Raw genomic sequence first — 27,105 nt, forward strand, 5'->3', positions numbered from 1 at the left:
ACACTTTGTCATGATATACAAGAAATAGAATTTTGATCGTTAAGTATGAGTTGTGAGTTGAAACATCTACCTTACTGTTCTTGTTGATATGATTATAAGGAGACAATGATAAAATTTGTATTTTGGAATTGTTACTCTTAGTATTATATACATAACACCTATAAGAAATTCTCTTCCCCTTTGCTATTGATTAAAAATTCAAAGCTTTCCAAGAGATGCAGGAACTATGCTCTTAAACATGGAAGTTAGGAGCAATTTAACTCAACAAATATTTACTTGGCGTCTACCATTTATTACAGTGCTTCACAAAAATCACGATTATACAGACATAATTTAAGCTCTGAAGTGACTTAAAATTCTGTTCTCTAAGTCCAAAATTATATAATGTTGAACAGGTAGAAAAAGCCCCATAAAGGTAATTAGGAGATAAAGATTCCAGTCTTAGTCATAATGTTCACATTCTGAGAGGACTTGGATAAATGATTTCACCTTCCTCGCTCTTTGCTTTCTCATCTGTAAAATAAATGTTTGAACTCATTCATCTCTCCTTTCAACTTTCATATCCTGTGATCAGGTAATGCTGTGGTAGTAACTTTAAAGATGGTATGGAAATTTAGGGAAGAAGAAAATCTTTTTTTTTTTTTTTTTAAAGATGTTATTTATTTATTTGACAGAGAGAAATTACAAGTACACTGAGAGGCAGGCAGAGAGAGAGAGAGAGAGGAGGAAGCAGGCTCCCTGCTGAGCAGAGAGCCCGATGCGGGACTCGATCCCAGGACCCTGAGATCATGACCTGAGCCGAAGGCAGCGGCTTAACCCACTGAGCTACCCAGGCGCCCCGGGAAGAAGAAAATCTTATGGTAAATGATTTGAATGTCTAAAAATAATGGAAGAATTCCTGTAACAAAAGCAGCAACAGATATTTATCCATATAAGCTATAAATATATGTTGCTAAGTTCTGTACACCTTGTCTTGTGTCAGATACTGGAAAATCAAAACTGAGTAAGACTTTGGGCTCCTGGATGGTTCAGTGGGTTAAAGCCTCTGCCTTCGGCTCAGGTCATGATCCTTGGATCCTGGGACCCCGGGGTCCTGGGATCAAGCTCCGCATTGGGCTCTCTGCTCAGCAGGGAGCCTGCTTCCTCCTCTCTCCCTGCCTACTTGTGATCTCTGTCAAATAAATAAATAAAATCTTAAAAAAAAAAAAAAACTGAGTAAGACTTCAAGCAACAGTTTACTAGACAGTTTCAAGTCAGAATGTTAATTTGTGTAATAGAGACAGAAGCTATAAGCACATTCCTAAACCACACAGTGAGGTCATGAGGGAGGCTTTCTCGAGGAAGTGATGCCTTAAACAAATACTGACGGAACAGCAAGGGGAAGGTAGAAGATGGTTTTTCTAGATGGGGAGGGCATGAAACCAGAATGACTCAGAGCTTTGCATGGAAATATGAGGAGTTCTGAGTAACTGGAGTATGAATACAAAAATGCAAAAAAGTGAAGGTACTCAGCCAGTTCTGCCATGTCCTTCCAACAAATGACCAACAAGCAGTGTGTGAGTGCGTACATGCATGTCATTAATTCTACACATGCGAAAACATGACATAAGAAATTTTGCTAAGCACTCTTGTTAAAGTATAAAGGATTTCAGTTCTGTAAACGTAATTTCTGTGCATATTTTTCTAAATAATTCTGTACCACAAATTCCCATTTGTTTATATCACTGTCCCCTCTCAGAATCTAGAAAATCCCTAGCTCATGTCTATCTGCTTTGTTTCAGGTCAGACATTGTTGCTTACCCAGTTCAGATTCGCAGAAATGGACTTAACACTTTCTCTAGACCTGCATTCTTAACAACCAAGGATGCTCTCTTGGAGACAGACTTTTTCTATATCCCCAGCCCACTTCCCATATATCTCTACCTGAACATTTCTCCCGTGAAGTTGTAATTTGTTGTTTGTATGTTTGTTTCCTTTGAAGGCAAGCAATAGCTTTGTGTTCTCTAGTTTGCAGGACCTGGAATTGTGTGGATAAATCCTTGACTCCATAAGTGAACTGGCCAACGGATTGGCTCCCCCTCCCCTGGCTAGTGTGCTATTTTTGCCTTTAGGAGTTGGATGGTGATATTGCTATCATATAAACAGACCCTTTTTATTTTAAGGATATATATAGGGGAAAAAAGTGGGTGAGTTAACCTAGAAACAATAATTCTAACTTGTGACAAAGGAATAAATGCTGAGCACTCTGGCCCAGCAGCTTCTTTCTTTTTATTTGTATTGAACTCGGCTTTGAGTTGAATGTCTCCTTATCCTAACATATGCGTGCATCTCTCAAAAGCACATCAAGGCTATTTAAAGCTCTTGCCCCTGACAACTGTTTAAGCTGCACAAACTTTCATCATTGTACAAATGGCATTGCTTTGGGAAGGGAGACTTAATATCCAGAATTTTCTTCTGTGTTTTCAAAACTAAGACTGCTTATAGGGAAAATGAAGTAGCAGTGTCACCCAGCAGTTGAAGATAGGGCAATGGGGCCAAGGGCCTGCCTCTTCTACCTGTTTTTACAGCTTTGGGATGCTGAATGAGTTATGTTACATCTCTGGGGTTGTCTCCTCAACTGTGAAATGGGGATTAAATAATAGAACTGATACCATATATTTTGTGTATTTATGTCTAAGAATAAAAGAATGCACAAAATGTGCATGAAACAATAACTGATGCCTATTAAACGCTCACCTTATGCATCTATTGGGATATTCTTTTCTCCACACTCTTATACTTTTGAATAAGCATATGCAACTAAAGGGAAAATCTAGCCAGATTTATCTATAAGCACAAACCTATATTTCTGTAGGCCAGCGTACTAAGATTTTCAATTTGATTATTCAGTAGTCATTCCTTGCTTATTGTCATTCGTAAGGTGGATATGAATTTCTGTCCACGATTCCTTCCCTTGCTTTGTCTTCAAACGACACCAGTAATGTCTGAAAAGCTCAGCAGATAAAGGTGAAATGATTCAAGGTCTTTATTAGCTCTCTATGCAGTCTTACAATGTTCAAGCAACTTCTAAGAGTTTCTTCAAAAGCCACTTAAGAAAGGCTGGCTCACATATCACATCACAAAGCATTATTGACAGATGAAAACTGGAAATGCTGTCCTACCGTAGGGAAATGAAGGCCTCTTTCCTCCAGCTTTTACTAGAAAGGACAGCCAGAACAGTTTGAAGCCTGTTTAGCATGGTGGGCACAAAACCTTTAATTAACACCTCATATTCAGAACCCTCTCAATCGAATCAAAGTGTCACCTGTCTCATTTTCAGAAGGGACAATACTCTACTTACTGAGAATCTGGAATTTACTCAATGGTGTTTATGCCACCTAAATTTTTTTTTTAACTTTAATCTGATATCTTACACCAGGGGCTGCAAAATTTCCAGGTACTACCATTCTACTGCTGTCCACCTTTTAAACCTTCATGGACAGATTGACCAAGTTGCAGCAACATAGAATTTTATCATTTTTTTTATTACTCTATCATTGGCTTTTGATTAGAAAGAAATCAGCTATGATCAAAAGTCCTGGCTATTACCGCTTCCATAAATTACACATTTTGAAGGCACTGTAAGAATTATATTTACCATAAATAGGATACTGAAAGATAAGATCAAAATCTCAAGTGATATATTATAAACCAGGGTTTTAATCCTATATTCTTTAATGTACACCATAATGGTCTGAGACTACTTAGAGATTAACTGAATGCACAATTTTCTTTGCAAATAAACAGGGAGATGAGTGCTTACTGCTTGCTGGGGTGATTTTATATGTAAAAACTAGGAGTGATTCATAGTTCTGTTATCAATCTAAAGCTCATTTTTTGTATCATTAAAACCAGTTTTCTAAAGCATATTCTGAGTCAGTTTGTCCAGCTATGCAAGGCTATTTCACCACTAAAATTATCTTAGTGGCCACACAGGGAGAGCTATTTAAGATGAAATGTTTTTTTAAGGATCATCATTGGGCTAAACTCTTATAATAAAATCCCCTTTGATATAGGTTTAAAACTCTGGGATTTTATTCAGCTCTTGTGCAAATGCTGAAATAAAATCAAAATGACTCTTGGAGGAAATAAAACAACAACAATAGGGTTTTGCCTCAAGGAGCCTCAGTGTTTCAGCTCATGTGGAAATGATGCGGCCATCCACCCATCCGCCTTGGAAAAACAAAAAGAGAACAAAAGGCAAACAAAAAATATGGTTGGATTTTCAAGTTTTAAAGCAAAGTGTTGACTTTATAGGAGCTTATCTAAAGTGTAAGTAGAATGTCTCTTCCTGAGTATAACAGACTAGAAACTATCTAGGTCAAGTCAAAGCATACCATCAAATTGCTATCCAGCTTCGTCTCTTTTTCTAAATAATCTCTATTCCATGCACATGTGAGATTATTTTTATCCAAAGCCACATTAACAGAATTGTTTGAATGTTAGAGCAAGTAACTACATAAGATTCATTCTATATTTGTTATAAAATTGTAACTATTCAATAACATATGCATTTGTACGTGTGTTCCATATCTTGAATTAAGGTTCATGTGAGCCATTTATTTTAGGATTGATTGCATAGTGAATTGTGTTTTCCCTTTAAAAATCTGATAGTATTTTCCTCCAAAAAGTAGAAAGACTGCACATGCTGACTTCCCTCATGTTGGTTGTTGGGAAGTCCAAGAATGAATATGGTATCTGTCAGTCACTTTACTAGTCATTGTTATTAGTATATTTGCTTCTTCCCACTGTGTTTAACAAAGAATATCTAAATATATATAATGTTTACATATACAAAGGTTGTATTTATATACATAAACATATACATAAATGCATCTCTATCCACATAATTATAATCTTCATCGAATAATTTTGGGCAAGAGATAAGGCATCAACAAATATATATTGGGTGTAACTCTAATTCTGTCCTGATATACTATGCAATTAAATGTTTTAATGTGATTTTCAACAGTTTCTGTTACTATTATGAATGACATATTCAGTATATTACTCAAACTTCTCCATGTTTTTAAATGGAGTTATGAAGGTTGTATACTGCAAAACTCCAGAAGTGCCACTAATTTCATAGTCTAAGTAAATAGCATCACTTGGGGTTGTCCCATGCATGAACAATGTGACAGACAGTTGGCCTTGTTATATGTAAGTGCATATTTCTCCAAAGAAATGCAATGAGGTTGCAATGTATTAAGGTGTTCATGACTACAAATCCATCACTAAACTGTGTTAATCATGGTGAAATTGATGGGAAATAAATGCAGTCAATTTCCATGTATTAAAACTTCTCTTTCTTTTGGATTGATGGATAAAGGAGCGCCTAAGAAGGCAGATTCTTACTAAAAATTTATAGATTTTGTGATTTATTTATCCATAAATTTATTTCTGACTCTATAAATGTGTTTCTGCAAAATCTATCTACAATCATTTGGTGTAAAAATATGGAAAGTTTCATGACGGACATAAAAGACGGACTCATTAATAAAAATTTAAGAAGGTATTATTTGATATGACTGATTCACATGGATGAAGTGGGCCATAATCAATGTATAAAACTCAGGATTTAAGGTAAGATATGTAAAGATTTGAAATAAGATATGGTGGTGTATGAAGGGTAACGCAAATATCTGGGTCTCTCCAGTCAGAGCCAAGTGATGAATTATACAACTTTGAACAAGTTAACCTCCTTGAGTCTCTTTTGCCTCCTTAGAACACTGGCAACACCAAGACTTCTCTCACTCTGCAACTGTTAGTTAGAATGATACCTGGCCAGGAGTCAGCTCTCTTTAGCATATAATAGCTATTCCCAAACCTCCTTTGAACATAAAATGTAACAAATAATAATAATAATATAGACAAGAAACAGAATGACAACTGCGCATGCAAAAAGCAGACATCTCTTCTTCCTGAGATACTTCTTAATCTAATGCATTGAATTGCAAAATAATTTGAAACTTTATTTTGAAACTACATCTTGAAATACTGGAAACTTAGGAATAAAAATATGAGATTACATAGATAAAAAAAACAACCTTTATTTTTTAATCAGCAAATATAATTTGTGGAAAATTATCCTTAAAGATATTAAATATAAATTAGGAGAAAAGCAAATAAAGGTAATGAAATACTATTTTGTATATTTATGTTAAAAGGATGAACATCACAGTACTTGGTAATTGAGTTCTTCTAAAATTAAAAAAAATTTTCCTCCAAACCAAGATTATTTAACATGCAAATATAGTTTAAAGATTGCAAAAGCTTTGTCCTAAAGCAATAGAATTCTACCCAAGGTGTAGTTCAAGCTGATGCTAATAAGTGATGAAGTAAGAGTAAAAGACTCAGAGATGAGAGACGTGCCAAACCTTCCTTCATTCTGAGGGGAATGAGGCTGGAGGAGGTTAAGCACCTTCTCTGAGAAGAGAGAGAGAGGTCTTGACAGACCAGGCAGCTCATCTACCTTTATATGTCAGGAGTAACCTAGGAAGCTGATTGTCATTGCCTGTGCTACAGGGAACTGCATCAGATTCTGTTTGAAGAAAAATAAATGAACACCTTCTATTAAAAATCCAATGTCCGCTTTATGATCATATGCCTTATAAGCCTTAACAAAGGGTGATCCAAATATTGGGATAATTTTGATGCTTCCTCATGCAAATCTGGCTCATTTGAAATTCCCAGTAAATCTGTTACCTTGAGCCTTTATTCTCTGAACCATAACTGGTTCTGGATGGCTCTGGCGCGGTGCTCTGGTACCATAAAATAGAAAAACAGATGTACTGCACAGTATGACATTCATCTTCACCATGCTTTTTGAAAGATGCCTTGTACTACTTTATTTAAAACAGAAACAGAAACCACATACACACAAACTCAAACATACACACACATTCTTTTGAGGACCTCACCCAATCTTGTGGCTTAAAATAGCATCTATACTAGAACAACTCTCAGAACTACTTATCCAGTTCAGATCTCTCCCTGGAACTCCAGATTCCTAGATCCAATGTTCTACTGTATATCTCTACAGGAACATTCAGTAGGCATCTCAAACTTAACCATTTCCAAAATCAAATTACTGCTCTTTTCTCCAAAAATTGCATCATCAGTCTGTCCAGACGAAGTTAATTTCTACTCCATCCTTCCAATCACTCAGGCCAAAGACCTGGGACTCATCTTCCACACTCCCCATCTCATCCATTACCAAATCTCTTAGCTTCACCATGAATCTGATTCTAACCACATTTCACCACCCTTACTGACATCATCCTGGCCCACTTGCTCATCATCTCCCATGCCGTGGGCCACAAAGCCTCATCATTGGTTCCTCTGCCTCCACCAGGTACACTGTCTCTATTCTCAAGAAGGAAGCCCAACCAAATGATCCTGTAACAATGCAAATCATATCACAACCAACATCAGGCTCAAAACCCTCCAACGGCTTCCTAGGTCACTCTGATGAAATGGCCAGGTTCCCTCGCACTTTTGAGGCACCATACAACTTGCCATCCCAGTATTGCTCTCACTGCATTCCCTGATGGTTTCCTGGTCCTTCTTTCAGTTCCGGCAACACTGCTGGATGTCCCTGGCCTCCAGACCATTCCACTTGCTTTTCCTCTACCTCCCCCATTCCCCTCAGGTCTGTGTTCAAGTATCATCTATGTAGCGCCTCCTTCTGTCTTATGCTATTTGGGCTAGCAGAAATTGGCATTAACTGTGTGACTTAAATAGCAAACATTTCTTCATAGTTCTAGAGGCTAAGAAGTCCAAGATCAAGACACCAGCTGGTGTGGGTCTGAGAACCTTCTTCCTAGTGTACAGCTGGTTATCTTTTCACTGTTTCCTCACACGGTGGTGAAGAAAGGATGAAACAAGGTCTCTTATCCCTCTTCTTATAGGGACATTAGTTCTATCAAGAGGGCCCCCGTTCTCGAGCTCTAAGTACCTTCCAAAGCCTCAATCCCCAAGTACCATCACAGTGGAGATGAAGGTTTCAACATATGAATTTTGGGAAGTCACAAATGTTCACTGGCAAGTCTATTTATAATTTAACTTTCCCATTACCCACACCATCCCCTTGTCCTGCTTCATCTTTCCCTATATGCCCACAATCACACTGTACAACAGTACATTAAAAGGATTATTCACCACGACCAAGTGGGATTTATTCCAGGGCTGCAAGGTTGGTTCAACATCCACAAATCAGTCAATGTGATACAACACATCAATAAAAGAAAGAGCAAGAACCATATGATACTCTCAATAGATGCTGAAAAAGCATTTGACAAAGTACAGCATCCCTTCCTGATCAAAACTCTTCAAAGTGTAGGGATACAGGGCACATACCTCAATATCATCAAAGCCATCTATGAAAAACCCACCGCAAATATCATTCTCAATGGAGAAAAACTGAAAGCTTTTCCACTAAGGTCAGGAACACAGCAGGGATGTCCATTATCACCACTGCTATTCAACATAGTACTACAGGTCCTAGCCTCAGCAATCAGACAACAAAAGGAAATTAAAGGCATCCAAATCGGCAAAGAAGAAGTCAAATTATCACTCTTCGCAGATGATATGATACTATATGTGGAAAACCCAAAAGACTCCACTCCAAAACTGCTAGAACTTATACAGGAATTTAGTAAAGTGTCAGGATATAAAATCAATGCACAGAAATCAGTTGCATTTCTCTACACCAACAGCAAGACAGAAGAAAGAGAAATTAAGGAGTCAATCCCATTTACAATTGCACCCAAAACAATTTTGTTATTGTCAGTCTCTCTCAACATACCATCAGCTCTATGAGGGCAGGAAATTTGTTCATTTTTTTAAAAAATTATTTATTTATTTGAGAGAGTGTGTAAGAGAGAGTGAGATCACCAGCAGCAGGGGGAGAAGTAGAGGGAAAAGCAGACTCCCCACTAAGCAGGGAGCCTGATGTAGGACTCCTAGGACCCTGGGTTTTGGACCTGAGCTAAAGACAGATCTTAACTGACTGAACCACCCAGGTGCCCACTTTTGTTCATTTTAATAACCATTTCCCCTCCCACAATCCTAAAGCAGGGCCTAACCCACCAGGAGAAGTTCAATGAATATTTGTTAAATTGATTAATATACTCACTTTCACCCAATATAAGGTTTACAGGACTCATTTTTTATTCTCCTTGATGTTTTTGATTGATTTTTATGAAAAGAAGAAAATACTGACTTCTACAGCCACGTGCATGGAGAAAATCTTACCAGTCTGCGTGTGAGATAACTTGTATCTTCCTTTGCTGCCCTGTCTCTAAATTTCACTTGTAATTCAAAGCCTCCTGGTCAGTTCCCCGAGCTCTAGTACCTTCCTACAATGCATCTTACACCTCCTACAGGAAAACACAACATTTACTTCTGCTACCCTCAGATCTAGAATTCCCATTGATCTCTAGAACTTTCTATCTAGAAGCCAGGGTTCCTGAGGTGTATATATACATATATATATATACATAAAATATAAAATAGGTCTGACCCCTTTTTTATTTTACTTACACATATCCTCCGGTATCCCTTTCCTACCTCAATTCAGGCTTTCTACCTTCCTGCCCCACTTCCCCAAACACTCGCCAGTCTTCAAGACCTAGTTCAACCGGTCCCTCTCCTCATAGCAATTTCCAATCATTCCAGGCAACATTGGTCATTTCCTTACTGGAGTAACGACACAGATTTAGTGTGAGACATCATTGAGCATTTAGTTGTTTTTTACTTTATAAGCTCCTTGAGCACTATATAAAAACTCAAATTTCTTCAATATTGTCTGGGACATGGAATCATAAAACCTCATGATCATTTTTTATTTGTCTGACATGTAATAAGGTGCCTAGCTCCCATTGGCCACTTTGGGTTTTTTTGCAGAAAATGAAAAAGGAAGGGGGGGAAGGAAGGAAGGATAAGAATGAGGGGAAAAAGAATGGGGCCAAATTTTTGAATTCTATGCTTCAGGGAATAAATATATTGCCTTTGTATTCCATGATTTATTTGCTTTTTGAAACTAATTGGCTTTAGTGAAGGAGCAGAACATTTAAAAAATAATATATTAACTTTTAAGGATGTTGCAATAAAAACATGATACCAATCACATTCTTTAAGTGTGCAAAGTAAAAACAAAGTTATTGGTAATTGGTATTGTATAAATGTAACTGAGAAGCAAGAGTTTTACTGTGCTATTGTGTTATTATGAAATGTTCAGATGGAGATTGTATGATAAACCAAATTAAGATTTTTATACTCAAAAGCTTTATTCATAATAAATGCTTATATTCCACGACTTTTCTTAAAACTACTTCAAATGTTTTTCAGATACTTGTTATGGAAATTCTGCCAGTTGCTCTGCAATTTGGTAGGCATGTAAAGGTATATTTTAAAGGTGGCCTTCAACTTCAAGGAAATCACAATCAAATGGGATAGAACTATTTCTTTCTTATTTCTACACTAAGTTTTCTCTTTAAATAAAAAAAAGCTAGCGTTCACTAGACATTTTAGACTAGAGAGCAAAAGGGAGAAAAGAAGAGGAGTTTCAGTTTTCAAATAATAGAAGAAGCTTGTGACACAGGTTATATATCAAAAGTAGAGATAAGATGTATGTATTTCATAGGACTAACAGAGCATAAGGGTAGAAAATTATTAAATAAAGCAAAGGCAAATTTGAGAAATAATATATGCATTCAAAAGAACATTTTAAAATGGTAAAATATTTGGTGCATCCAGCCTGTCTATTCCCGGCAACAGATTTCTCATTTGGCCACACTGAACAATCGTCCAGCTGTCAGGGGAAAATTTGTCATATCTGGACCAACTTCCTCTGTGCCAAGAACAAGGTCAGACATAAAGAAAAGGAATATCCTGTCACTTACTGGATTTGACAGTAAATTACTATTTGATGAACAGATGGACTTCAAGTGATTTAAATTCATAATCAAAGTGTAATCATGAGGAACAGTGATTGGGAATCTTCTGTCAACCCATCAGTGAAGGACATATCTTGAACACAAGTCACTGAATCCTGTCTTGCTCCCTAACCAGAGCGTGTCCACCATCATGTGAGGCGTATCTATGTGCTACTAAAATTCTAAAAATTATGCAGTTATGCAAGTGTGTGAATCACATTTGTAGCATTTCTTCTGTATAAGCTGAAAATCTTTTTTAATAGGATGCGAGGACTAAAAAGCCAAGCTGGAACATTTTTTGGAAATTTTACTATTTTTAAGGACAAAATGCATGTTGGTACATGCACACGTATCTGAATGAGCTAAACTACAAGCCTCTACAGGATGACATCAGGATGAGTGGATTAATAACAGCAGCAGCACTCAAATCTCCTAAAGTAAGCAACCACGATATGTGTGGGTCTTTCAAAGGCAATATTTATAAGCGCCTTGGAAGCACTCAGCATATGTTCTCACCATTGTGTTTATTAATGTGGTGGTGATGAAGACACTAATGAGGATGATGAAAAGTTTGGTATAAATATGCCGACATGGAAGAAAAGATGGTCTAAGTGTAGACCTGCTACGCATTTATTGAGAGACGCAGAACTCTTCATTACAATACTGGTTTGTGTTTCTTCTTCCAGGCACCCTCCCCTTTTCCCTCCTCTCCTCCTGCCCTTTCCCTTTTCCCTGAGAAGTAAATGCCTACTATGTGTTAAATAATATGCTATATGGTAGAGAGATAACTATGCATAAAAATGTTTCCTAGCTTACTGGAATATGTAGACCATTATATTGAATTTGGCATGTAGAAAACCAAACATAATAACAATTGATGAGTGGCATACAGATATAACAGATGTTTTTCTATAGAAAATTTCCCTATATGAACATATGCTCCAAAGTAAATTGGATTGCCTCAATGAGATATTTCTGAAGATGGACTCATTCTTTTAATTTGTGCAAGTGCTTTGAAGGGCTGAAAACAGAAACTTCTCTTTTTTTAAATTTTTATTTATTTTTTAAATTTCTTTTCAGTGCTCCAGAATTAATCATTTATGCACCACACCCAGTGCTCCATGCAATACGTGCCCTTCTTAATACCCACCACCAGGCTCACCCAACCTCCCAACCCCACTCCCAAACCCTCAGTTTGTTTCTCAGAGTCCACAGTCTCTCATGCTTTGTCTCCCCCTCCGATTTCCCCCAGCTCACTTCTCCTCTCCATCTCCCCATGTCCTCCATGTTCTCTTAATTACACTAGCTTTAGAGACAGCAAGTCGGTACAACATACTTAAAGGCAAAATACAGGGCAGAAGAAAATAATAGTTCTGTGTGGGACAGTGTCAAAATAGGCTAAACTTTGTTAAGAGAAGAGGCTATTGTTGAATCTTAAAGATAATAAAAGTAGAAATTTGGGGTGAGAAGAGAGATGAATGGCAGGAACACATAATTAGAGATTTAGAGTAAGCACAATTATACAAATAATAAAAAGCATGTGAATAAAGTTCTAATCCATTTGGCAAGGATGGAGTCTAGAGCTCATGGGAGATAGGCTAAGATTGAGTGTGAGATGCAGAGATACACGAGGCCAAGTTATGATAGATCTTAAATAGGTTTCAACTTTATCCTATAGATCTGAGAGAATTCTTCAAATATTTTAAGGTCAGGGGTAGCATCTCCATATTTTATAAAAGCATTCTGATGATGTAGAAGAGTGGTTCTCAACAGGGGACAATGTTGCCCTTTAGAGGATATACGAAATTTTATGAAGATATTTGTGATTATCACAATTTAAGATAGGGAAGGGTGCTGCTGGTATCTAATGGGTAAAGAACACGGACAATGGTCAATATTTTTAAATGCACAGGACAGCTCCTCCAGAAGGAACAGTATAATCCAATAAGTCAAGGTACTGAAGTTGAAAACCCTCATGTAGATGATTAATTATTGGTGTGGAGTGGGAACATGGAGAATGAATACAAAGAGAAGAGTTCCAAGATTGGAGGATAACAGCCCCCAGTCATCAAAGATTTTACCTAAGAGGGGATGGAAGTGCTGGTGGGTCAGCAGTCCCACAAAGCCCGGGGCTCAGTTACTCCTGCTTTTGGTTTAACATTCTGCTTTCTCGATAGAGAGATTCATAGTATTTTTGGAAAAGAAGTTCACATTTCCATATTGCATCAGGCTTTGCCAATTATGGAACCAGTCCTAGATGTCAGATTTTGGAGTTGTTAAGGGAAATGAATGATAGTTACAGGCAGGAGGGACTGAAGAAAATGAAGGAAACTGAGTTAATGGTAAGGCTTGAGTCGTACTGTTATTAGTTAGGAGAAACAGGGAGTTCAGGTCCTAGGGAAAAGATGAGCATAGTTTGATATATATTGATTTAGAGTCTTCTGTTGTATATTCAAGTAAAATTAGGCAGAAGACAGTATCCTAAAGGTATGAGGATTTTAGGAGCAAGGGCACCTCCAAGCCACAGTCATTAATGACAAGAAGCTAAATTCTACAGTAGAGAAAAAAGGATATGACAGTATCTGGAAAAAATCAACTTTTGGCTAACATAAGCACATTCATGATATGAAAGTGGTTATATACTTAGTTCAAAATGCACAATGATTATTTCATCCTTTTTAAAGATTAAAATATGGTGAAATTTTTACAAATCGAAATGCATTTGTATTTGAATGCCTGTGTTTTCTCTATTTGAGGACAAGTTCTTTGAAGTAATTTTTTTTTTAAGTATTTTTAAGCACTTAGAAGTCTGCATTTCAATAAAAGGACCCAAAAGAAATGTACTCATTTTCAAAGAAGCATAGTTTTGGTAACCAATGAATAGCAGCCAAACAAGTAGTAATATGTTATTTTTTTTTCTTGGTCGGCCTTGAGACATGTAAACTACAGTCGCTAAAATTTATAGCTAAGATTTCAATAGCTGTTAGTCCAGAAACTGACTTTAAAATACATTTTAACAAAAATATACACAATTTCCAAAGTGACAATGTTTTAAAACTTAGATTTTTTTTTCTTATCTCAGAATCTGGGGAGAAATTAGAGTCTTTAATTTTTTTTTTCATATCTCTGGTCAGTCATGTGCTAACTTTTCTAAGTCATGATCCGCCAAAATCTATTTGTACTATACAATATTTATCACAATGTCAGTATGTTACTGTGTTCAGTGGATGCTCTGTATGTAAGAGTTGTTTGGAAAATGTATTCCTAAGATGTTATAGTCTCATGACACTTGAACCTTATCGATTTTTCTGGTATTAATTGTATTTTCCCAAATCCTAAAATGCTTCAGAAATCATACATAAAATATGGATAGTGCATTTCTTTGGGGAAAGTTGATTTTTTCAACCTTTGCATATTTCTATTCTGTCCCCTCAGAATAGAATGCAGAGATAAGCTGATGTCTCATAATTACATTTATGAATAATCATTTATGAATGGTCATAATTACATTTATGAGGGAAATAGAATTCTTTCTAGTCATGCAATGCCCAAGTCATGCTTATAAAAGAATTGCATGAACTTTGTAAAAGGAAAGAAGATGTCTTTAAGGATAAATAACTTGTTAGAGACATGGAGCTAAAATTACCAAAATCATCCTTGTTTTCTTTTGAGCCGGAGGAGGGAGGTTTAAACTGACAGACATGTTTAACCATAGAGATGTGCTTAACCTTGGTCTGAGCTGGGTATCCTGGGATGTGGTTAGAGTCCTTCTAACCCTGACCCTGAAAATGTCGTTGAATGACTGTGGGAGCCAGATGGATCAAATCAGACAGATTGCAGGCGATTTATATGACAATGGAGAGTTCTATCATAACATTAATAAGGATGTTCCTTGCCCTTGCTGAAGCAAGAAACAGGTAATCTTAAATGAAAGAAATGTAGTGTCAAATTTTCTAACTTTTATACACAAATGACAGCCCAGACTAACAGAGAAAAAATACAGTGTTATGGGTTCACTTTGCCACCCTTTATGAGGTCATGCTCCCACTTCCCTCAAAGACAGACATGCATTATCTTTTAAGAAATGTTAGAAAGAAAAGACAGTCTGATTCATTTCTACCGCATTTTTGCCATTTTCGTCAAAGTAGTTTAGCATCTTCAAAACTCTTCCATGCCTTTACAGAAATTCTGTTTTTGTAAAATTACAGAAATGTAAACTCAGTTGGTATGATTTCACTTATTCTCTTCCATGTATTTTCTCAGCTTCCAGTCAGGTAGAGGGCTCATGCCCTTCTGCGAACCAATGCAGTTTGGTCCACTGCTCACCTTCAAGTTCAATGTATTTTTCATGTTTACATTCACACCACAACCTACAAGTCCCCTACCTGCTGATTTGGATCAAAAACTCCATAAAAATCAAGCCTATGTTCGTCGAAAACAAAATTTGTGGGTGATTTTCTATTAGAAGGAACTTGCTTTTAATTGTTTTAAACAATTTTAACTGTAAAGTTATGACAAGGAATGTTCTTACTTACAAGACACTTCTCATTTTAGAAGGTGTGCTTTCCTTCATATATTGTTCTAGAAAGGAAGGGACGAATGATGAAAAATAATCCTACTCATCTTAATGAAGCAGGGAAGGCCATTGAGAGGATGCTGTTGCCATTGTAGTCATACTCCATGTTGTTGCAATGATGCATGACAGCGTGGCTGAGAGTTTGAGGAAGGACAAAGGCTCTGGAGCTTAGTTTTGCCTCCTTTGAAATACAGCCCTGGGGCTTCCTCTATATGTGTGTGCGCCCTTGAGTAATAGCGCTGGGATTTAAGTACTGTGTCACCGTTCCCTAATTCATCACGTGGGATTAATACCTAATTCTTCCTCATAGGCTTACCCTAAGTATTAAATATTATTGTAAAGAACGAAACTGGATACCTATTGTGATGTCAAATATTAGTTCTTACATTCCTTTCCAAATTTTAAATTTGTGTTTATTAAGTCTTACTTATTAAGGAGTTTTTATTCTACTCCTTCTAAGAACTTTAGCTAGTTTTGGTGCTGTCATTAGCTTAATACACACTTTTCTGCATGTAGATTATGTTAAAAGGTGACTTGATCAAAAAAAAAAATAAATAAATAAATAAAAGGTGACTTGATCAACGAGTTTTCTTTGGTCATGAGGGCCTGATAAAAATAATCACGGTTATTCTATATTTGTACCTAGAGAAGAAAGCTCCTACCCCTTTTATACACTCATTTGCCTTTGTTTCCGTCAGTCAGAAGTCTCTGACCCCTTCACACCTCCCTCCTCCAAGCTGGTTCCTCTGCCTTTCTTAAAAGACAAATTCCTATAGTAACTGCAATATTTACCTACTAATGAGAGATTTGCTATTTTTAGCTGGACTACTATTTTTTATGAGGATTGTGCAAATGTGTTTGTCTACGGTGACAAAACAGCAGAAGTTAGAGCATTAGCCCTGTTCTTTTAGGAGCACAACGTTACAGAGGAGGATTTAGTGTTGTTTGTTTTGAACACATTTATCACCCCATTGGACAAAACATATGATTTATAAAAATTAACTACCACGTCTCCATTTGCATTTGTAGAAGTTGAATCCATTCTTTCTTTTCCTGTTACCTGAACATTTGCCAATTCCACAGCAACTCCAAAGTGCTGATAATTCCATGGTGAGCATAACATTTCTGAAACTGAAATCAGTCTTTACTGACACTTACTAAGGAATCTATAAACAACAAGTGGAGGTTTGTATTATTGACTGCATTTGTATATATTTAAATGTCTTATGCTGATTGTGGCAAATGTAGTACATATTATGCTACATATTCTTTCTGATGATAGAACTCTTGATTGCCATATAAATACTAATCCATCTGATTTTTCATCCTGCATGGCACCAGAATTATTTTGGTGATCATTTCTCTGTTGTAGTGTTGAGTTAATATCCCACTTTTACATGCATTATCCTAATAAAAATTTTAAGAGGGGTGACATGGAGGAAATAGACCAAGTTTCCATAGAGAGCTAGATACCTACACAGATGTCCTGAGCAGACCTGGACCAGATTGTTAATCTGATTTCACCAAGGGAATGAGTCAGCTAACTGATTTGTAATGCACTGCTGAACCCAAAGAAATCTATCAGGTTTGTGGTGCTTTGGCACTCACAAGGAGAGTGGTAGAAAGTTATTTTGAGTCCTTCCTGCCCCTGAAGGAACAGTCCCAGTCTGTTTCAGGTGGGACCAAGAAAAGGATGGATACTGACTTGGGTCAGCAAGATGAATATTAATATGGCATATACCAGCACATATACACATTTCTATAGAAATCATAATTCATTAGCACTTCTATTTGTAAACTTGGAGTAAAAAAAAAAAATAGTTACCCAAGACTCAATATTTTTCATGATAAAGATAACCAATAATCATTCTGGAGGACTTCTCTTTGCCAAGAACCCACTAAAAGTTTTACCTTCCTCATCTCATTTTATTTTCCCACAATAACTTACTATTCCACTGTAAGTACAAAAGCAAAGATTTAGAGAAGAGAAGAAGCCCACTGACTGCTACAATAGCTCCTAAAGTTACAGAGCTTCTTCTGGAACGGAACGTCAGCGCAGGGATTAACCACTTCAGTGTAGCACTTGGTGGTCACAGAGCTCTGCTACATTGTATAACCCTCATGCTGGCCTGGTTTCTGTACTCCAGTTGTCATTTTTACACCTTCTGTCACCTCATGGATTAGAACATCGACCAGCATTTGCGGCTTCCAACAGAAGTTTACCTTTACTTCATGAGTATGCCTAAATAAAACTGAAATACTCCAACTCTGCTTTTGTTACTGGGATAGGGTGGGAGACAGGAGCCCAGCGAATATGCAAACCCTCCTCATAGCTCTTCTTCAAAGTTCCCCATCTTTCAAGATCCACTGTTGATGTAAATTAAGGGAAAATAGGTTGACTTCCAAAATTCTCTGAACAACTCCCAAGTCCTGCTTCGTCATACTTTCCTTCTATTTAAGGTTTGACATACACATCCTTCGGCTCTAGGCTTTAATGTATTAGACTATGATTAATGTATAATGACATTGAAGTACACATATGATTTTGCAGTATTGATTTAACAGTTTGGTTATAAACACATTTGCTAACTAGTTGCTTTTGTTTTACTCAATGGCCCTGTATGAAGTTTTATCTTCAAGATGTCGTACTCAAGTCAGAATTCCAATGCTTGGTTGATTACTCTTCTTGATTTTCAGTAGTCATGGAATATTAGACACTGATTTTATTATGCCCTACTTCACTGGACTCTGGTTTTAGTACTCTTTTTTATATATAATTGTTCTATTTCACCTCTATCTTTAGCTAATCTATTCGCTGCATTATACGATGCTTATTGTCTAAGAAGAAAAACCAAAGCTGTAGATTTCAAGTTTCATTCTAATAAAAACACTACACATAATGTCTCATATTCTTATATAACATACATTAATATTTGTATTCACATTTAAACATAGGTGTAAATAACATGGATTTTCCATACTCAATATCTGACAGTGAGACTACCAAGAAGAGTGGGTTTAATGATCCACATCACTCAATGACACAAAAGGACTGCATCTGAGAACAGAAACAAAGAAGAAAACCAAAGTACAGTGTCTGTGGCCTCAAGGAGCAAGGAACACTTATGGCACCATTGAGACTGCACCTGATAACCACTACTATTGTTATTTATTATGTCTTTTGAGATGTGCCTGCTTTTTTCACTTTAAGAAGTCTTGAACATCACATTTTTTTGAATATCTTTGGGCTGAAGAAAATCTTTGGTAGATTTATCAGTAGAAAAATGGAGCTCCCATAAAATTGGCTGGAAAGAGTCCAGAGCCTGCATTTTACCTGAGGATTATAAGAACTGTCTCAAAATATCTGGATGAAGTAAGTTACCCAACACTTCATCTGACTTTGCGACTCTTGATTCTTACAGGTTACAGCCATCCCAGTGGGCAATCGCAGTATCTAATAGCATTAGCCTTACTGGGGGTATAACTCTATTGGCTCCATCACTAAAAGATGCTTCTCTTTCGTACCATCAAGTAGCAATCTGCCAAAGTTCTTTCATCAGGATAAATGGAATTTTAATACAGATTAATTCTATATGCTGACTTACCCATTTAAAAACCAACATCTAAAGGCATTTTGAATAAGTGTTTCTCATACCAAAGTAAAAAAATAAATCTATAAATAAATCAGCAAAATCTAATGGTAATTTTCTTTAGGCTCATCTTACCAATTACGCTGAGTCAAACTCTACTCCTGTCAGAATCACATCACTTTTTTTTTCCTGAAAAATCATCTATTAAGTTTTAAAATAGAGATAATATTGATATATATCACTGCAGTATTTACTAAGCATTTCCAAAACATATTAAGAGTTTGAAATTATTTGAACATTAAGTTATTGCATTTATTACTTCAGATGGCTTTTATTTAATATTTCATGTATCAAATACCTAACCAGCTTCTAGAATCACATATGGCTGGCTGATTTTTTTTTTTAAGGTTTTGTTTATTTATTTGACAGACAGAGATCACAAGTAGGCAGTGAGGCAGGCAGAGAGAGGGGGAAGCAGGGTCCCTGCTGAGCAGAGAGCCCGATGTCGGGTTGAATCCCAGGACCCTGAGATCATGACCTGAGCAGAAGACAGAGGCTTTAACCTACTGAGCCACCCAGGTGCCCTAGGTGGCTGATTTTAAAATCAAGTTGGATTTACTGCATATTTTAGAAGCACATTCTCTTTTGGGGAATAATCCCCAAGTGAGTCATATATTTATTATTCTCTAATTTCCAAATACCCTTCAACAAAAACTTCAAAGAAAATACATATATATATTCTCCTTTCTTTAAAATAGCAAAATAGATAAAACTGAAGTCAATCAAAAATGAAGCTGTTGCAGAAGATGTATTTACTTTTTAAAATCTTAAAGTATTTTTGAAGTTCTGTTCATTTTTCCTTTCTTTAAAATTGAACTGAAAGAAACTATATGCCTAACTGCTCAAATGCGTCCTTTTGGGAAAAAAAAATTAAGTAAAGTTGCATGATCTATAATCACCTTTCCTAATTGCTGTTCGATATATGCTGCATCAGGCAAACAGAGTTTAATTTACTCAAAATGAAATTTATCCATAAATAATTATCAGATTGACAGAAAAGAATGATTATGAGAAAACTGACAGAAAATAATTGAAACAGCAATACTCTTAGATAAATCATAGTTAATTGTACATGGAAATCCATTAGCTTCATTTGGAAACACAGTTAGACAACTAATTATGTTGAAAATGCAGTGGCACTCTAAAGCATATGTTCCTTTCCCCAAGCCCTGGAGAGTGGCCTTTCATCTGGGAATCAGGAGTCATTTTTTAAATTCAAAAAATCTTTACATTCCATAACATCCTTAAAATTTGAAGGCAATGATATGTGGAATTACTTGTCCATGTCAGAAAAATCTATTACTTTATTTTCAAAAGTAAACCATTTTACTCCTTAAGGACTCATATATCATTTTGAGGTTTGTCAAGAATTGGACTTAGCTTTAAATATTAAGAATTTTTCATTATCCTATGATGAAACTAATATTTTTTTAGCTTTCCTTATTCCCATGGGTAATACATATGTACCAAAAACAAAATAAAATAAAAATAAAAAAAGCTTTTCTTCTCATTACATTCCAGGTTCTCTGTTTAGTTTTAATTTTGTGTACATCTTAGGTATACCCTGCAATCACGACTTTCTCTAGTAAATGTACATCTTCCTTTCCACCTATAAAACCGATGATATAACCTCAATTTTAGAAGCATTAGGCAGTCCTGGGAGTTGTTGATTGTCATTGGTGGTGCAGATTGCTTAAGTCTCCTCCAGGTTCCTCCACCCACAGGAATGTATGCCATCTCAGCCTCCTGGCATTGTACCTGCTAAGATTATTGATGCTTGTCCATTTGCCACATCTATTCAAGCAAATGGGTCTCGTCTGGATCTCTGACTTACTAGACAATATGGACCATTTTCCTTCTGGAATCCTCTTCTTCATTTTTCTCAGAAGGAAATTTCCTGGTCTTGTTTCCTGGTCTTTAATGCTCCCTTCTTATTCCACCTACCCTCCAATTCTAGAGTTTCTTAGAGTACAGAATGCACTCCCCTCTCTCCATGCTCTCTAGGGGCTGTCCTATGATACTGCCCTCTGTCCCTTTTATTCAACATGGACTTCTCTTCACAATTAGAGATGCAATCTATCTAGTTTGTCTGGTTAATACTGCCATTTTAGTTTGTTATATCGTTACTCGTGTTAAAAGAGTACCACTGCAATTTTTGGTACAGCATTTTAAAATTGCTACACTCTCCACCACATTGTTTCTCAACCTAAAAACGTGAAAAATCAATCATCCTGGTAAATTGTTCTGAGAACAAGCACTGAAACTTATTCATATCTACATTTCTAGCAGTGCCAGATGGTACAATGTATGAAACATAGAAGTTGCACAGGATTTTGAAAAACTTTTTCCTTCCCCTGCTTCTGAAATCCAACTCCTCTATTGATTTCTAGTTCATCTTGAATGTAAGAATTGTGTTGTATCAAAAATCTACATATCTGAATAATATTTCTCTTCCAGATAATACCTACTATATATTCATTCCTGCTATACCTGTGTAGAGATTTCAGAATTCATAATGCCAATCTCATTATTCCTCCAATTTTCCCAATATGCCAGACCTTTGTACCTGATTTTCTTGCTTACAGAGCTGGAAACACAAAGTCGATCACCTGGACTCCATTAGTACCCTCAAGGCCTTTTTTTTTTTTTTTTTTTTTTTTTTTTTAATTCACTTGGTCCTGCACGTAGATCAGCAGTGCTTTCCCTTGCAATTGGTTATCTCTCCATTTTCCTCAGAGACTGTTCAGAGCTGCTACTTTTCTCCATACTCCTCCCTTCTTCTTTTACCCAGAGATGATCACCTATATTCATTATTTTAGAAGTTTGAAGCCACTGTGCATGAAAGCCACCAACAACTCCCAACTCCACCACCCACAAGATGCTACCTGTGGGTATTTCAATGTTGCTTTCCCTCCAGTATTTGAGGGTAAGGTCCAGTCAGTGTCACCCTGCCTGTAATAATTTTAATCCTGGTCACTTTTGAATCTTCCTGCACTTAGCTTTTCAGTGATTTGTCTCTCCTGAGTCTTTGTCTCTTTTTCTACGGATTCTTTCCCCTTGGAGCAATTTATACTCTATATCCTTGATCTCTGCCTCCATCCCTCCATCATTAAATCTTCTTTTTCACTTGGCCCTTGGATGCCAGATGTTTCTACAGTTCTGTTCTTCTCTAACTTTAATGTTTTAATTAGGTGATGTCATCTCCAACCTATAAATAAACAACTTTGAAATCTCTATCTCTAGCTGTGACAAAACTCATGAATTGTAGGTGTATATGTCCAAGGGCTAATTGGCTAAAGCCATCTAAAGTATGTAAAATACCTGAAAATGAAATTATTTCTGCCTTTTTTTTTCATTCCATCAAAAAATTACTCATTCTCTTTGTTCTTTCTCTTAAGGACCATCTCCATTTACAAGCCAATGCCTAAAGCAAGAAATTCTAGGACAGTGATTGACTACTATCTTTTCCTTTAAAGACTTCAGGAAGATTTTAACATAATTTCTTTTCTTAGCTTCATTTTTAACTATCATTTTTCAAGAATCCTATATTCAGGTGTTACTGTTGATAAAACACATTTTTTACATAGGCGAGGAAAATACTGATACCTAGAGACAAATGATTTGGTTTTTTCGTTTTTTTGTTTTTTTTTTTTTGATATCCTGGGGACCTTCTGAACACTATAGGCTTTGGGACAGAGAGACTGTATCTTAGAGCCAACTGTGTTCCTTGGTAAAACTTAATGAAGTTTGTCTTCAAGTACCTTGTGTAATGAGTCTACATTCTAGTCTTACTTTACTCTCAAGGTTGCCATTTCCTGAATCCCTGTATCACCCTAAATCTGCTACATAGAAAGAGCGAGATAACCCAAGGGGGAGAATTGGACATTATCTTATAAATGTGTGCTTTTAAAAAGGGTCATCAGGGCACCTGGGTGGCTCGGTGGGTTAAGCCGCTGCCTTCAGCTCAGGTCATGATCTCGGGGTCCTGGGATCGAGTCCCGCATCGGGCTCTCTGCTCAGCAGGGAGCCTGCTTCCTCCTCTCTCTCTCTCTCTGCCTACTTGTAATCTCTCTCTGTCAAATAAATAAATAAAATCTTTAAAAAAAATAAAAAAAAATAAAAAGGGTCATCATTAACCTTTCAGTACATAGCTAGTGTTTTGCATGCATCAGGACTACTCGAGTATACTCCTTTGATTCTAGCAACCACTTGAAGCTGATATGTTTTCCTAAGTCTTCTTCAGTTTGGAGTACACCCACACTATACCACCGAATCATACTTTGTCAAAATGACCAGTGAGTCCTTTGTTGCTACATCCATTCCACTTAGTCTTCTTTTGCTCAACTTCCCTGTAGAATTTGAAAAGGTTGGCTACTCCCTCCAAATTTGGAAACTTTTGAAATTCTCATTTCCTTGTCTTGCTTAATTGCGAGTGTCCTAGTTCTTCTTTGTCTAGTGTCTGTTCTGTGTTCTCTTTCTTGAGCCACTTCTGAAGTGGAGATGTTAGTGGACCTGGGGATGATGTCTTAGATCTTCTCTTCTCATGCTACATACCCTCCCTAGGAGACAGCTTTCAATTCCAGTGACTCTAATTAACCTTAGGTACTAAGCGTTGTCAGTTATCTCCAGCCTAGATCTCTCATCTGAACTCTAACACACCCAACTGCATAATAAACACCTACATTTTTCTGTTTTAAAATGATTTCAATTTTTTCATATCTAATATAAAGCTACTCATTTCTTCCCCATGCTGGTATTTCTTCCCCATCCTTATTATAGAAATAGCTTTTCATCTCCCAGTGGCTCAAGCCAGAAACCTAGGCATCATTCCTGACTTCATACCAGTATCTAGTTAACTACCAACCTGAAAATTCCCTCAGTATATCCATTTATAGACATAGCTTCATGTCACAACCATGTAACACAGTAACAATCATCTCCCACCCAGAGTTATATCTCCTGATTTTGTAACTGGTCCCATTTCCTCAAATGTTATGCCTCTCAGCTGTTTTGAATACTGCAGCCAGGGTAACTTTTAAATACACATTTGATCAGGTAATACCTTTGATTAAAAAACTTAAATGTTTTCCCATTGTTCTCCCTTTCTCCTGATGCTAGCCATCTGTGACTACTCTCTCCTCTGCAAATATTGAAAACTATGTTATCCATGCTTAAGTTGAACTTATAAGGAAAGCATTCCTTATCATCTTACTCCTACTTTGAACACCACTCCACCCTTTTACCCTACAATGGTCTTCATTGACTGACTAAATCCTAGTATTTCCTCCAAGACACAACTTATAAAATGGGGTTGGGAGTTCCACTGACATGCTCGTATGTACATTATGGCTCCTTATATAGTTCATCCTTTATTGTATATCCCCTTCATTGAAGTGAGGATTTGTAGGAGTAGGAGCTGAGTTCGTTTTACTTATTTCATTCCCAGCACCTGGCACCTGCAGGAGGCAAAATTCTAAGAATGACTCCCATGACACATAACCCTTGATGATCTCTACCCCTCGAGGGTGGGTGGAATCTAACATCATTCCAGCATCATTCCCAACATCATTCCCTGCTTATATTACATTATAAGGTAAAAGAATTAAGGTTGGTAATCAGTTGATTTCAGGTTAATCGAAAGGAAGATTATTTCTATAGGTCCACTCTAATCACATGAACCTCTAAAAGCAGAGGTGTTTAATATTGTCATAGAAGAGTTTATAGTAGAAGAGAGAATCAGAAGAGCATTCCAGCCAATACTGCTGACAGCTTGAAGGAACTTGGATGTGCATTTTTTTGGTATGACCTACCAGTAAGAGCTAGCCTAGCTAATACCTTGATTTTATTCTATGAGACTTTAGCAGAGAACCCAATTAAGACTACTTGGACTTTTGACCTAAAGAACTATGAGATAATACATGGGTATTGTTTGATGCCACAAAGTTTGTGCTAATTTGCTATGGCAGCAATAGAAAACTAACACAGCATGCTTCCTGAAACAGTTGGGACTCGATAAATTATGGAATAATGGAATGCAACTTTAATGCAGCTTTAAGAGTATAATAAAAGAGTTCTAAACTATTCTGTTCTTTGAAGTACAACTGTATTTTTGAAGGTATAATATGTACATTGTTTTTAAGTTAATAATGGATTCATTTTTAAGGTGATTCGTTTGATGTTGTCCGTGTATTTTAAGCCATGTCTCTAGGCCGAGAGCTTCTCAATAGTAAACTACATTTAACAGGTCTATTATAAGAGATATATAATACATCCATCAAAAATAAAGACTCCAATATCAGCACTGTTATTAGTAATTCAATGAAAGATCTAGTATTCAAAGCTTGCCATTTGTTTCAAAAGGGTTGATTCTATTGATGTCTTTGTCTCCCACAAACATCCCTGGGTGACAGCCTTAGTGTTTGTGTTTTGGCTTGCCATTCTTCCCAGAGGCAACTCTTAAATCTTTGTCAGAGCAATGTAGAATGTCTGCTTATTCAAACCAAGTGTTCAAACCACCTGCTGTTCTTGGATTGTTGTTTGATTGCTGGCATTTATTTCTCTTTGAGTTTTCATCTACTAAGAAAATATTTCCTACAATAAGAAGGAAAATAAAGCTATAAATTCCTGCCCTGTTTTTTATCATATTTTCCCTTTAACTAATTAAGGTTATTTAGAGAAGCCTTTCAAAGAAAACCTAGATGAACCTTTGAAATACTCATTGTGTTGATTCATTTAGATTTTTGTTGAAAACTTCCGGTCAGGCACAGTGTTGGACCTTGGAATAAAAGGATAAATTAGTCACAGTGAACATCGTGTATTGAATAATCTCATACAAAATTGATCTCAATGCAAAATCAAGTAGCAGATATGCATTCATCTAGCCAACATAAACTAAATACTAGAAGATAAAAGCTCTGCCTTATGAGTGGTTTGAGTAGATTATTAGTTCAAAAAGAATGTGGATAGAATATTGCTAAGTTGAAACCTGAGGAAGAGCAGTCTATAAATTAGAATAAAGATTTGTGAGTTATAACTGGGATGAGGAAGTAATGCCCCTTAAGTGTCCTGTAGACTGGAATATAGGAAGGAGAAACTGGGAAAGTCCTGTCAAGAACAGTGAAGAAGGGCTCCCTGGGTGGCTCAGTGGGTTAAGCCTCTGCCTTCAGCACAGGTCATGATCTCAGGGTCCTGGGATCGAACCCTGCATCAGGCTCTACTCAGCAAGGAGACTGTTTCCCCCTCTCTCTCTGCCTGCCTCTCTGCCTACTTGTTATCTCTGTCTGTCAAAAAAATAAATAAAATCTTTAAAAACAAAACAACAACAACAACAACAAAACAAACAAATAAATAACAGAAAAAAAAACAAATGTGAAGAAATGGAGCCTGTCTATTGAGAGCTACAAAATTAGCCTGCCAGAGTTTCATGGATCCTACAAGACTGCTGATGAGCTAGATGCAGTGAGAAAAGGGATTTTTTCTTTTCACAAATGCCATATGAATGAGCCAATCCTGTTACAGCTCTAAAGGCATACATATTTATTTGTACACACAAAACACTCATTCAAATACTGGATTGTGTAATACTGGAGATAGGTTTTTCCAAATAGCCCCAGAAGCTTTAGCTATAGGGAATACATTATGTCAGTGGTACCACAAGCAAAATAAGTTTTTACACAAAGTAAAATCCCAGGGACACCTGGGTGGCTCCATCGGTGAAGTATCTGCCTTCAGCTCAGGTCATGATGCCAGGGTTCTGGGACTAAGTCCCTCGTCAGGCTCCCTGCTCAGTGGGGAGTCTTCTTTTCCCTCTCCCTCTCCCTGCCACTCTGCCTGCTTTTGCAGTCTCTCTCTCTCTCAAATAAAAAAATAAAATGTAAAAATAATAAATAAATTAATCTCAGGC

The 27,105-nt window shown here is 36.7% G+C and overlaps 1 protein-coding gene across 1 annotated transcript in view; it reads right to left on the minus strand.

Annotated features, from left to right (window-relative positions):
* Positions 1-27,105, minus strand: part of GPC5 (glypican 5) — a 1,424,459-nt gene that overhangs the window by 426,538 nt on the left and 970,816 nt on the right. The gene's annotated exons all lie outside the window — the stretch shown is intronic.

The sequence above is a fragment of the Mustela putorius genome, unplaced genomic scaffold (genome assembly GCF_011764305.1).
Source record: "Mustela putorius furo isolate JIRA1106 unplaced genomic scaffold, ASM1176430v1.1 tig00003974_pilon_pilon_pilon, whole genome shotgun sequence".
Lineage (NCBI taxonomy): Eukaryota > Metazoa > Chordata > Mammalia > Carnivora > Mustelidae > Mustela > Mustela putorius.